The sequence below is a fragment of the Ictidomys tridecemlineatus genome, chromosome 7 (genome assembly GCF_052094955.1).
Source record: "Ictidomys tridecemlineatus isolate mIctTri1 chromosome 7, mIctTri1.hap1, whole genome shotgun sequence".
Lineage (NCBI taxonomy): Eukaryota > Metazoa > Chordata > Mammalia > Rodentia > Sciuridae > Ictidomys > Ictidomys tridecemlineatus.
Genome location: NC_135483.1, coordinates 106,996,050 through 107,010,338, shown reverse-complemented (window position 1 = coordinate 107,010,338; position 14,289 = coordinate 106,996,050). Strand labels below are relative to the sequence as shown.

General features: G+C 35.4%; 1 long non-coding RNA gene across 1 annotated transcript; it reads left to right on the top strand.

Annotated features, from left to right (window-relative positions):
- The first annotated feature begins 1,173 nt into the window (after positions 1 to 1,173).
- On the top strand, positions 1,174 to 14,224 carry LOC144365526 (uncharacterized). The gene is made up of 3 exons (XR_013424053.1): positions 1,174 to 3,561; positions 5,350 to 5,425; positions 14,066 to 14,224. It is a non-coding gene; the product is annotated as an uncharacterized LOC144365526 (long non-coding RNA).
- Positions 14,225 to 14,289: the final 65 nt, after the last annotated feature.

Genomic DNA, 14,289 nt, shown 5'->3' with positions numbered 1-14,289 from the left:
AATCAATGCTACTTATGGGTTCTTTTTTTGGGGGGGAGGAGGGAGGATTTTTCTTTGAGTTTTATTAGATTTGCTGAAACTACATTACATGCTTGAAATGTAATTCTGAACAATCAAAATGACTGCATTTCTAAGTTAAGCACATTTTCCCAGGGAGAAACTTCATGTTGATAAATTAATGTTTACTGAGTCCCCACTACAGACTAAGTCCCATGCTATACACTTGTTAATCTAACCTAGAGAGAAAATAACCTTGAACAACTATGAAGAACTATGAAAACACTATTAAAACTAGTTTGCATAGTACTCATACAGTGAAGGTTCCTAAGTGATCCAACCTCTTGCTATTCAAAGCGTGGTCTTGCTGACCAACAGCATCTGTATCACCTGGGAGCTTGTTAGCAATGCAGAATCTCAAGCCTACCCCAGACCTTAGAAAGCAGAGTTACATTTTAACGATATCTCATTTGCACATTGAAGTCTGAGAAGCATGTTTTAACCAACTCCCTTGGCTTATAATCTAGGAAAATAGGCTCAGGGAGGTTAAGTAATGTGTCATGACCAAACAGCTAGTTAGGGAACCACCTGGGAATCCCAGGTCTCTTAACTCACAGGTCAATAGAACCAAGGATACTGTAGGATTTCAGACAAGAGGGACTTAAGTGTGTGTCATTCCCTCAAATGACCATTGATTGTTCCCATCATCTCTGTGCAAACTCACACAGAGAGCCTGAGTGAGCCCAATCATGGTGGTTCCTCCCAATACCCCAACAGGCCAAGCTCACAGCGGTATCCTCAGGCTGAACTCTAGATGCTCCTGACGCAGCCCTCTGTGGAGGGACTCCCCCCTTCCCCTGTCCTCAGTGTGACCTACTTAAATGATAAATGTTTAAGGAGCTAGATGTGTTTATCCTGATTTAAACATCATGCAACGTACTGGAATATCACAATAGAAAAATTTCATAGTTTGGAAAAACAAAGTTGTATGAAGAAATAATTGGTGAAGTCTCATTTATCTAATAAATAGACCTTAGAATGTAAAACATAGACATGAATTTATCCATTTTTGATATTTCAGTTAATTTGAGTTCCACATTTATTTGAGGTAAAATAAAATGATTTAGGCAGTGTGACTTGTTACTGTTTCTAAAAACATAGGTATGACTTGCCCTAAGTTGTAACTAAAAGCAATTAAGCATACAGTTCTTCCTAAGTGAAAACTGCATACAAAATTAAGAGACTCTTTTGGATGAAGGGCAATGGTCATTTAAATTTCACAGCCTGTGTACTTTCTGTTCAGCTTAATAGAACAAACTAAGAATAATATGGTGGGCACTGAGTATTTTAAGTCACAGACATTTCTTTGAAAACTATTCTTAAAGGAAACGTGTTATTCCACAAGAAGGCAAATGACTGTTCATCTGGAAAACATCTGGAGGACAGACTGGATTTTTTACTTTCTATATGACCAGTTTAACCAGATGCCCCACTTTGCCAGATTTACCAGCTGTTCTAGAGTCATTAGTAGGTCACCATTCTCTGTCAAAAGTGTCCCCCCCCTTTTTTAAAATTGGTTATTCAAAACATTACAAAGATTGCAGAATCACATCGGTTACACATCCACATTTTTACATAATTCCATAATAGTAACTGTTGTATTCTGCTACCTTTCCTATCCTCTACTATCAAAAGTGTCCCCTTTTGGATGATATGTTACATGATCACCCTGTTATCTGACTGATGTGATATTAATAGATACAAAATGACTTTTGACGAAGCATGACCATTTTTCTCTTGGAAAGACTATAGTCTTTCTGAGAAACATTGGTTTTATATGACTTCAGTACTTTCAGACAGATTGATTTTTGACAACATGAATTATTTGTATAGTGTTCAGTGGGATCAGAGAAACTAATTGAAAACACATGAACCACAGAGACATGAAATCTGATGCAGTAATGCACTGCACAACAATGTTTCAGTCAATGACAGGCTGCATATAATACGGTATATACCACCCAGCCCAGGTGTACAGTAGGCTATACAAGGTGTTTAGTGGGTTGGCATAAATACACTTGTTATGCTTTGAATATGTGATGTCCCCTCAAAGCACATGTGTGAGACAATGATATTACATTATGTTCAGAGGTGAAATGATATTATGAGAGCTGTAGCCTAATCCACTTATGTGACTTAATCCAGATGAATGGACTAACTGGGTGGTGACTGTAGGCAGGTAGGGTGTGCACAAGAAAAGACCAGTGGAGGATAATAAAATAAACAAATAAATTGATTGATTGATTGATTGATTAATTAATTAATTCACTTCACACCAGGAAGAACGGCTTCAGAGAAACTGAACTGGCCTATATCTTGATCTTGGAAGTTCAGCCTCCGGAATTGTGAGGAAGTAAATTTTGGTTGTTTAAGCCATTCAGTATGTAGTAGTATTTGCTATGCCAGCCCTAGCAGACTAAGATAGTTTTGGTAATTTGTGTTTCCCAGAATTTTTCCATTTTGTCTGGTTTATCTAATTTGTTGGTGTATATTACTCATATTTTTTCTTATTCCCTTTCATTTTTATAAGGCCATCTGTAATAGGCCCACTTTTATTTTTGATTTTAGTTTTGTATATATTCTCTTTCTTTGTCAGTCTAGCTAAATGTTTGCTAGGTTTGTTAACCATTTCAAACAGCCAAGTTTTGGTTTTGACATTCTCTGTATTGTTTTTCTATTTTTTATTTCATAAATCTCTGATCTAATCTTCATCAGTTCCTTTATTCTAATAGTTTTTTGTTTAGCTTACTCTTCTTTTTTCCTAGTTTTTTAAGATATAGAGTTAGGTTCTTAATATGAGATCGTTCTTTTTTATCGTAGGCATTTATAGGTATGCCTTTCCTCTTAATTACTGCTTTTGATGCATACCATAAGTTCTGGGTTGTTGTATTTTTAAAATGTGTAAAGATATTTTCTAATTTTGTTTTTTTGTAATTTCATTGACCAATAGTTGCTTATATTTGGAAATTTACAAATTTTCCAGTTTTCCTGCAATGTTGATTTTAAGCTTTATTCTATCATGGTTGAAGAAGATACTTCATATGATTTAAATTTTTAAAATTTATTGAGACTTGTTTTGTGGTCTAAAATGTAACCTATTCTGAGAATATTCCTTGTGCTCTTGAGAAAAATGTAGATTCTTCTGTGTTTGGTTGGAGTATTCTATTATTCCTCTTAGATCATTTATTTTATGGTGTTATGTAAGTCCTCTGTTTTGTATTGCTCTTTTGTGTGGGCTCTCTCTTCTCCATCCAGGAGGTCCACGGAACAGGGTAGAGGAGAGTGTGGCTGTGGAGTCGCTATTCAAGACCTCCGGAGACCAAGCAGGAAGCAGGTCTGATTTCATTGCGCAGTTACCACGATATACTCAGGCAATAGCTAAGCAGATCACAGGAAGCCACCAATGCAATTTCTTGCCAACTGTCCTTGCAGTGATAAATTGAGGAGCAGGGCCATGGAGCAAAGGCTGGGACTGCAACACAAGGCCAGGGCTGTGCCTGTGGGGTAAGTGGTCTGTCTCTCACGCACCTAGCACAAGGGGAGTGGTCTGCCACTCAGACGCCCTTAATGTGTGTCACATATGCAGTACTCCATGCACTTGTCCTGCAGTCTGTATGTTCTCTTCCTTGTTGAGAGTCAAGTTTTGAAATCTCCAGGTACCTCTCCCTGCAGTTTTGTCACTCTTTGCTTTACATATTTTGAGACTCTGTTGCTTAATTATTAGGGTGCATATAATTATTGTATGTTCTGATAAACTCATATTATTACAAAGATATAATGTCCTTATTTGTAACAGCTCTTGTGATAGCTTTTGACTTAAAGTCTATTATTTGATATTCAGTTCTCCAACCTAGCTGTCTCTGGTTGCTATTTCTATGGAATCTTTTCCATCCCTTCACTTTTTAGAGTCTCACAGACAATGTGGTTAGATTATGTGTATATATATATATATATATATATATATATATATTAATATTTATTTTTTAGTTGTATCTGGACACAACACCTTTATTTCACTTATTTATTTTTATGTGGTGCTGAGGATGGAACCCAGGGTTTCGCACGTGCCAGGCGAGCACTCTACCGCTGAGCCACAACCCCAGCCCTAGATTATATTTTTAAAAAGCTGTTTTCCCAATATTTACCTTTCCATTGGAGAGTAACTCTTCTAAATTTTATTTATTGAATAAAAAAACCCAATTCTATAATTTTTCTATTTTTTCTACATCTTATATACTGATACTGAGACCCTCAAATAACTCTCAGACCACACATTGCCATTCCAATTAAGCCTTAATTGCTGCATATGTCAAAAAAGAAGAAAGATCTCATACTAATAACCTTACTCTATATCTTAAGAAACTAGGAAAAAAGAAGAGTAAGCTAAGCACAAACCTATTAGAAGAAAGGAAATAATGAAGATTAGATCAGAGATTTATGAAATAGAAAACAGAAAAACAATACAGAGAATGACAAAATCAAGATAGTCAGAGTGGCATGCCCTCTTCAGTTTGGCCTCATATTTAACCCCCCAAAACACAAAAGGACGTTAGGGGGTTTAGCCAATGCAATCAAGCCAAGTTACAGAAGCAGCAGAATGCAGTCAGGTGGTGGGAGGCTTAGCCAATCAAAATAAGCCCAGTTACCCAGTTACACAAACAGGAGCCCAGTCACCTCAGGTACAGAAATAGGAGCCACTTAGGTAGTTCCGCATTCTTGAGGGTTTCCACCACAAAAGGAAAAACAACTTGCCCAGTTGTGACCATTCTAGTTGGCATGGCTGTTTTACAAAATGGAGTTACTAAACAAAATGGAGTCACTATAGTCAAGATTTTTGTCTCATTACATTTCCTTTTTCTTTCCTCATTTCCTCATTACTGCCTGCCTTTATTCTTCTTCTTCTTATTATTATTTTGGTAGTGAGCCTTCTTAATTCCCTCCTCTTTAATTTTGTATATTTTAAAAACATATTTTCTTAGTGGTTAACATGAAGATTACAAGTGTATAAATGTGTAACCATCTAGTTATAAATCAATACCCACTCAACTTCACTGATATACACAAATTTTGTTCCTATACAGTTTCTTCTCAGTCTTAAGTTGTTGGCATCAAAAATTATGTCTTCATACATTTTGGGTCCATTTACATAGGTTATAATTGTTTATGCATGTATCTTTTACATCATATATGAAAATTTAAAAAGGCATTACATATAAAAATATACATTGATTTTATACTTATCTATGTACTTATATTTATCAATTTTACTTTTTTTTAATATTTATTTTTTAGTTTTAGGTAGACATGATATCTTTATTTTACATTTATGTGGTGCTGAGGATCGAACCCAGTGCCTCATGCATGCTAGGTGAGTACACTGAGTCACAATCCCAGCCCCTCAATCTTACTTCTTTTGTGTGAGTTCAAGCTATTGTTTAGTGTCTTTCCATTTTAACCTGAAGGATTACCTTTAGAATTTGTTGTAGGGCAGATCTAACTTGAAACACCTCCCCCAGCTTTTGATTATCTGAGAATGTTTTAACTTCTTTGTTTTTGAAAATTAGTTATACTGTAGTAGAATGAATCCAACATTACTATCCTATGTGCATATGTTATTATATGACCCATGTAATTATATGTTATGTACAACCAGAAGAATGAGAAGTTATATTCCATATATGTATAATGTTAAAATACATTCTACTATCATATATAACTATAAGAACAAATAAAAATACATAATAAAAATTAGTAACACTGGCTATCACATCCTTGGTTAACAACTTTTCTTCTTTAGCAGTTTAAATTTGTCAATCTACTGCCTTCTGTCCCCATGGGTTCTAAGATTAATCACCAATTAATTTTATTAAGAATTCACTGGATGTTGTTTTTCTTTAGCTGATGCAATTCTCTTTGTCCTTCAATCATTTCATTATAACGTGTTTCATCGTGGATGTCTGAATTAACCTACTTGGAGTTGGTTAAGCTTCTTGGATATTTAGATTCATATCTTTCACCAAATTTGGGATGTTTTCAACCATTCTTTATTCTCTATACTCCTTATGGGCCTTCCAAAATGCATATTGTCCTGCATAATGGCAGGTCATGCTTCTTTTAGACTCTTCACTTTTGTTCATTTTTTTTTCCTTCTCTTCATATCAGATAATTTCAATTGTCTTATGATCAATTTTATTGAATTGTTCTACTTGTTAAAATCTGCCATTTAAGCCCTCTGGTGAAATTTTCATTTTAGTTCTTTTTACTTTTCAGTTCCAGATTTTAAAATTTGATATAGAGTATCTTATTTTATATTTATCTAATTTTTCTCATGCATTGTTATCCTGGTTTTATTATTCATTTTCCATAATTTTCTGTAGCTTTTTGAACATTTTGTGAGAGTTTAGTTAAACCTTTTTCTAGTAAGTCAAATGCTTGAGTTTCCTCAGGAAGATTTATATCAACTTTTAAAAATACTAATAGTGGGCTATACTTTCCTGTTTCTTTGCATATCTTAGGGTTATGTTTTTGTTAAAAATTAGGCATTTTGAATTATAACATGGTAACTCTGGAAATTAGATTCTGTTCATTACCTGGGTTTGCTATTGTTTCCACTTGATGGTTGGATGCATCCATTTGTTTAGTGATTTCTCCAAATAAATTATTTTTGAATATTAGATTACTTGCCATTTGTGTCACTTAAGTCTTTGTTCCACTGTCTTCATGGTTAATGGTAACCTTCCAGAGATTTATTAAAATTCCTAGAGTGAAAGGAAGAACAAGGAAGAATGAAGAAAAGAAAAGAAGTAAGGAAGAAGATACTAGTTTTTTACCTTTTGCAGTGTGACTCTGAGCTGGGGCACTCCTTCCATGCTAAGCCAAGTTCCTTACCTTTCACCTCCTACTTTCATGGAGCTCACAGATCTAACAGATGTGTAAGCCTGAGGTGCTCTTCATGTCCCCCCCACCCCACCCCAGGGAATGTGTCCTGTCCCTGGCACTGCATTATTTAACATTTTCCCCACTATATATACAATAGCCTTCCTAAGTTCTTGTTCTTCTAATAATCTTTGTTTTTAGCCTCCTTCTTTCTGGCTTTTGAGTTCTGTCTTCCACTTACCTTGTCCATAGTTCATACTCTAGGTATCTTTAAATCTTTTGGTAGATATCACTGCTAGAAAGCTGATTTAACTTGGGGAAGAGGGAGAAAGAGGTCAGCTCCATGCCAGTCTTTCTGTGAACCACCAGATGAATGAATACATGCAACCACAGCAGTTTAAGAACAAGGTCTGTGTCAGGCTCTGGGTACTAACAACTCACATCAGGAATACAACCTGTTGCCTCCACGGCTGTGGCTGCTTGTGGATGAGCAAAATTGATACTATGATCTCTTACCTTAACGCAGTTTCCCTTTTCTTCATTTAAAAAAAAATCCCTTGATTGCTAAGCATTTTGAATTAGATTCCAGAATTTTACAAAAGTTGTTTCTGTTATTCTTTGACAGCTTATGGAGGGGTTGATTCTATAAGTGGCTCACTCCACCATTTCCCCCATTATCTCTTGATGAAAATATGCTTCTTTTATTTTTTTTCAGACATTAGATTAAGATGATATTATTGCTAGATCTGTGTGAAATAATCCATATGCAGCAGTCTTTTGAGGATGTGCTATTTGTGAAAGGAATTTACAGGGGCTGGGGATATGGCTCAAGTGGTAGTGCGCTCGCCTGGCATGTGTGCGGCCCGGGTTCGATCCTCTGTACCACATACAAAGATATTGTGTCCGCCAAAAACTAAAAAATAGATATTAAAAAAAAGGAATTTACAAAATTCTCACTGTCATATTATGTGTAGACTGCACCATGGCTAGTACTGAGTGAATGGATGTTACTAAAGCTCCTGATGCCAATTTTCACTCATATGTGGTTTAAGCATCCCCTTATAACATTAATTTATGAAACATTTTGGAAGAATCAACAAATTCTTCAGAAGGAGCAAGTAATGATATGATTCACCAAATATTTGCTTTTCAACACTTTTGCTCACTCTTGATAGTTTTCTCATCTACTTGCACTTGACAGTGAGTTGTCAAGGGCTCATTAGCACAGCTTCTAGGCTAAGCCACATTGAAGATGGAATTTCCCTGTTTGAAGGTGTGAAGAAGCTCAGAGCCCTGGTACATACTTCTTGCCCTCCTCCCATATGCTTCTGTGGAACCAAGTTTCCTGGCCCAGGAAGTAGCCTCCCTTTGATGCAGGCATTTACAATGCGTAGTAGAACTGAACTGCAATATTAAACTTTACCAGAAGATGTCACTCTAACATGTTGCACACAGGTAGTCTCCTTTAGTCTGGAACATTTCCATAGCCTTTCCTTGTCTTTTACAACTTTGTCATTTTTGAAGAATATAATCTCTCCCTTGCTCCTAGCTTTTAAATAGAATATTCCTTATTTTGGATTTGTTGATGTTTCTTTATGGCTAAATTCAGGTTGCTCATCTAAGGTTAGAATGCTAGAGAAGCAACGTTGTGTCCTTCTCAGGGCAACCCATCTCTTATTACGACATTGTGGCATATGGCATCCATCTGTGGTGATATTAATTTTCATCGCCTGGTCAAAGTGCTGTCCAATTTCTCCATGGGATGCCACATGTGTTCCAGAAACTATGCTAGGCATTCACCTTACATTTTTCACAGTAAATTCTCACAGCAATTTTGCAAGTCAGACTTCAGTCTTCTAACTATAGATAAAACCTTCCTGGTAAGACTGAAATTCCCCAAAGTCACATATTTGTGCTACTGGTGTTTGGATCTGCTTTGTCTAACTACAAAGTCTAGGCACTTTTAAATTTTCCAATGTATATTTCAGGTTGAGGTGTTCTAATTAAATTTCTACAAACCAGCGTTATCCTATGCTATCTGCTTTGAAATAATGCCAAAGTTAGTGCACTTGTAGAAAAATTAATGTGTGCTGTTCAAGTTACCTATGTCCTTGAGCTTTTCCATATTGAAGTGTTGGGAAGTGGTTGAGAAAAATCCCATGGTTCATTGCTATACCAGGATATATGAACATAAGAAACTACAGTGACTATAGAGTTATAATTTTTATTAACTAAATCAGAAATATATTTTTCAATTCTCCAGAAGCATTTTGTTCCTGAATTCTAAATCTCACTGCAATTACCAACTAATAAAAATATGTTTTAATATGCTGGCAGAAAATTGATACTATTTCCAATCTGTGCCATGAAACAAATAAATTGTGGGAGAAATTGAGTTCTCATTTCAGAAATGGAAATGGATTTTTAAAAGTTTAGGTCATTACCAAAGGTAATTTTCTTATAATAAGTTTAACAATGACTTGCTCCGTGCAAAACTTTACCAGGGAAAATCGCTCCTTTTGGAACAAGATAAAGAAAGCTGTAACACATCCTAAGAACTGTCTATTCTGAAAGCTGTTGTGTGTTAAGGTCCAGCAGTCTGCTCCTATCTGAGCCAGGGTGAGGCTATGGGGCGTTGGGTGAGCCAGCATATGGTGCTTGTTTCTGAGCAAGGTGGAAGGCGAGTGGGCAGGTTGGGGCCAGTGGGCAGGTTCAACTGGGAGAGCTATTGACGCTCCTGGGAGGCTTGGAAATGGAGTGAGCCAAACATTATCTGTGTTCCCTGATGCCTCGCTCTCTCTATTTCTGACATATAAATGGGCCAATTGTCTTTCTCAGTTGCCTTGACCCAGGGAATGGACATGACTTGTTGGACCACTATCAGGAATGAAAATATGGAACATAACTGTAAATTCTAAAGCCATTGGAAAGATCACAGAAAATGTCATGAACAACTTTATGCCAATAAATATGAAAATTTAGATAAAATAAATTTCAAAGAGACAAAACACAGCTTCCCAAAGTGACATGAAAAAATATATATTATATATTTCCTTTATTTGTTAAAAATTGGATTTTCACTTAAAATCTTTCAAACTTTTAAAGCAAACTTTTGTATTCAAAAGGTCAACCTGGTGAATTATATATAATATTCTAAGGTGAAATAGCACAGGTATTACACAAAGGGATTTAGGAGATTAGAAAAAAATGAGAATACTATAAATTATTATAATGAGATCAGACTATGAAATAAATTGCATTCTGCCATCGTAATAAATAAATAAAAAAGAAATTCAAATAGCTGACAAATTTATGCAAATGTACATAAATTCATTAGTCATCAGAGAAATGCAAGTCAAAACCACAATGAGTTATCATATCATCCCAATTAAAATGACTTTTTTTTTTACAAGAAAGTAAAAAAATTGCAAATGCTGAAGAAAAAAAAGAGAAAGAAAATACTGGAGAAGAACATTAAAAGAAAAAAATGTCAATTTCACTCATAAACAGTTGCGAAAAGGTTTAAACACAATATTTTCAAAAAAAAGGGATAAGATATCATAACAAGATTTTGTTATTTTAATGCAGGATTGTGATACTGGCATAACTCAATGTAATTTACCACATTATCAGAATAACGGAGAATAATTATATGATTGTCCAAATAGGTGTAGGAAAAAAATCATTTGATGAAATTTCACTACTCATAGTTTTGGTCAGCTTTTTCACCACTGTGAACAAAAGACATGACAAGAACAATTTTAGAGGAGGAAAAGTTTGGTGCTCACAATTTTACAGGTCTCAATCCGTAGATGGCCAACTTCATTCTTTGTGTCAAAGGTTCTCAGCACATCGTAATGGAAAGATATAGAGGAGGAAAGCTGCCCAGAATGTGACAATCAAGAAGCAGGCGCGCGCACACACACACACACACACACACACACCCCAGAGACAAAACATATAGCCCAAAGACGCATCCCCAATGATCCACCTCTTCCAGCTATACCGTATCTGCCTTTAGTTACCACCCAGTTAATTCATATAGAGATTAATGCACTGATTAAGTTAGAACTCTCATAACTCAATCATTTCACCTCTAAACTTTCTTGCATTGTCTCACACATGAGCTTTTGGGGGACACCTCATATCTAAACCATAACACTCATTCTTGATAAAAGTCCTTAGCAAACCAGAAATAAATAAGAAGTTCCTTAATATCTTTAAAAATAATTACAATAAGATCATACTTAGTAGTGGAATATTGAAACTTTCCTCCTGATGTTGGCAACAAAAAAGGAATACTTCACATTACCACTTCAGCTTGAAGTTGTTCTGAACATTCTAGCGAGTTCAATGAGGAAAGAAAAAAGTAAAGTAAAAGAAATTAGGATGGAAGGAGAATAAATAAGACTACAATTATTTGTAGATGATATGATGTGTATGTAGTATATCCAAAATAAACTATAGTTATTATGTAAATAAAGATAAAAATTAATTTTATTTTTATGAATCAGCAATACACAATTAAACATTGATATTAAAAATGATGCCATTTATAATACTGACAACAATCATAATCTAGGAGTAAATAAAAATCACAAAATCTTTTTATAGAAAATTTCAAAAAATTCTTGAAAGAAGTTAAAAATATAAAGATATTGGACATACACCATTTTCATTGATTGGGAGATTCAATACTCTAAAGATATCAAACCTATACAAATTGAAATGTAATGTTATCACAATTAGTATTCCAAGTGGTTTTTCTTCCTTGCTTTCTCCCTCCTTCCCCTCCCTTCTTCCCTCTTTCCCCTTTATTTTATTTTTATTTTTATTTTTGGGGGGTGTACTGGGGATTGAATTCAGGGGCACTTGCCACTGAGCCACATCCCTAGCCCTGTTTTGTAGGGTCTCACAGAGTTGCTTAGCGCCTTGCTTTTTGCTGAGGCTGGCTTTGAACTCAGGATTCTCCTGTCTCAGCCTCAGGAGCCAATGGATTACAGGTGTGTGCCACCTAGCCTGGCCCTTCCTTTCTTTTTGAAACAGACAAGCAACTTGTAAAATCTGCATGGAGATGCATATGGTCTGGAATACTCAAGATTATTCCTCATCTAGGCAATCTGTTCAACAGAATTTCATACCAATGTGCTTCAAAAAATGTTCACAAAAGCTCTTTGTGATTGCACAAAATCAAACACAACTCATATATATCAATAGTGGAATTGAACAGTACATTGTAGCGCGCGCACACACACACACATAGATTTCTTATAAAATACTACTCAGAAGTGAGAATGTCTCAAGTGTATGATAATGCAACATGAATCTCACAAAATGTTGTTGAAAGAAGCAGAGAGAGTACACACCACATATTTTATCTAAAGTTAAGAGCTGGAAAACATATCCGTGATGTTAGACGTCAGGGTAATTGATCTGCCTGGGGGCTGGTGACTAGAAGAGGATACCAGGAAGGATTCGGGGATCAAGGTAATGTTTTTTTCTGCTTTAAGATACTTTCACTTTGTAGGATATCATTCATTAGGGCACTTGTATGATTTGTGCATTCTGTTGGATGTGTATCTTGAAGCTCAATAATATTTTTCATAAAAATGTTGACACACACATAAGCTACAAAAACACAATATACCAATTATCTTTTTTTAAGGCATGCATCTATATTGATGTATTTACATTATGATAAATATTCATCACTTCACACAGTTACCCTTTTTTGTAAGAATACTTAAAGCCAACAATTTAACAAATTTCATGTGTACAGTACAGTATTATTAATCACAGTCTTTATGCTGTACCTTAGATCTGTGAACTTACTCCTCATATAACTGAATCTTTTACTCTTTGATCAGTATCTCCCCATAATCCCCACCCAAGATGACCTCTTTTGCATAGTCAAATATTTCTTCCAAGTAGTGTGACTTACTAGTAAAACATATTTACACATATTTTTGTGGTTTATTTTGCATTTATGATTGTCTGTGAGGCAAAGCATCTTACCAAATATTTACTGAACATTTGGGTTTTCCTTCTAGAAATGCCTAGCCATATCCTCCATTGTTACTGCTCTTTGTTTTTTCCTTATGGATTTGGAGGAATTCCTTTCATATCATAGAAAGTAATTCTTTGTGATGTATGCTGTATATCTCTTTAGGATCCCATTCTTGTGGTTGTACGTGATGTGGAGTTTCACTGGTCATGTATTCATATATGCACATAGGAAAGTTATATCCAGTTCATTCTACAGTTGTTCTTAATCCCATCCCACCTCCCTTCCCTTTATTCCCCTTTGTCTAATCCAATGAACTTCTATTCTTTCCTCTGTCCAACCCTTGCTTATGGTGAGAGAGAATTTGGTCTTTGTTTTTTTGGGATTGGCTTATTTCACTTAGCACGATAGTCTCCAGTTCCATCCATTTACCTGCAAATGCCATAATTTCATTCTTCTTTATGGCTGAGAAATATTCCATTGTGTATATATACCACTTTCCCCCCCATTCACCCGTTGAAGGGCACCTATTGTAAATTGAGCTGCTATAAACAGTCACTATAGTATGATTTTAAGTCCTTTGGGTATATGCTAAGGAGTGGGATAACTGGGTCAAAGGTGGTTCCATTCCAAATTTTCTGAGGAATCTCCATACTGCTTTCCAGAGTGGTTGTACCAATTTGCAGTCCCACCACAATGTATGAGTGTACCTTTCCCCGACATCCTTGCCAACATTTATTGTTACTTATATTTTTGATAATTGCTATTCTGACAGGAGTGAGATGAAGTTTCAGTGTAGTTTTAATTAGCATTTCTCTAACTGCTAGGGATGTTGAACATTTTTTCATATATTTTTTCATTGTTTACCATTCATATTTCTTCTTTTGTAAAGTGCATGTTTAGTTCCTTTGACCATTTATTGATTGGGTTATTTTATTGTTGTTGTTATTGTTTTTTGAGTTTTTTGTATATCTGAGATGCTCTATCTGAGATGCAGGTGGCAAAGATTTTCTCCCATTCTGCAGGCTCTCTGCTCATGTTCTCGATTATTTTCTTTGCTATGAAGATATGTTTTAGTTTGATACCTTCCCATTTATTGATTTTTAAATTTTATTTCTTGTGCTTTAGGAGTCTTGTTAAGGAATTTGGTTCCTAAGCCAACAAGATGGAGAGTTGGATTATTAAACACTTTAAAAAATCCTTAAAGATAGAGATTCACTCCTATTTCCTGGTTGCTGCAGTCTGGAGTTATCCCAGGCAAGTAGTTTGCTGAATCCTCTTTTTACTCAAGGCCATGAAGATGTTCTACTATGTGTTCTTTTAGAAGTCTTATAGGTTTAAGTTTTACATTC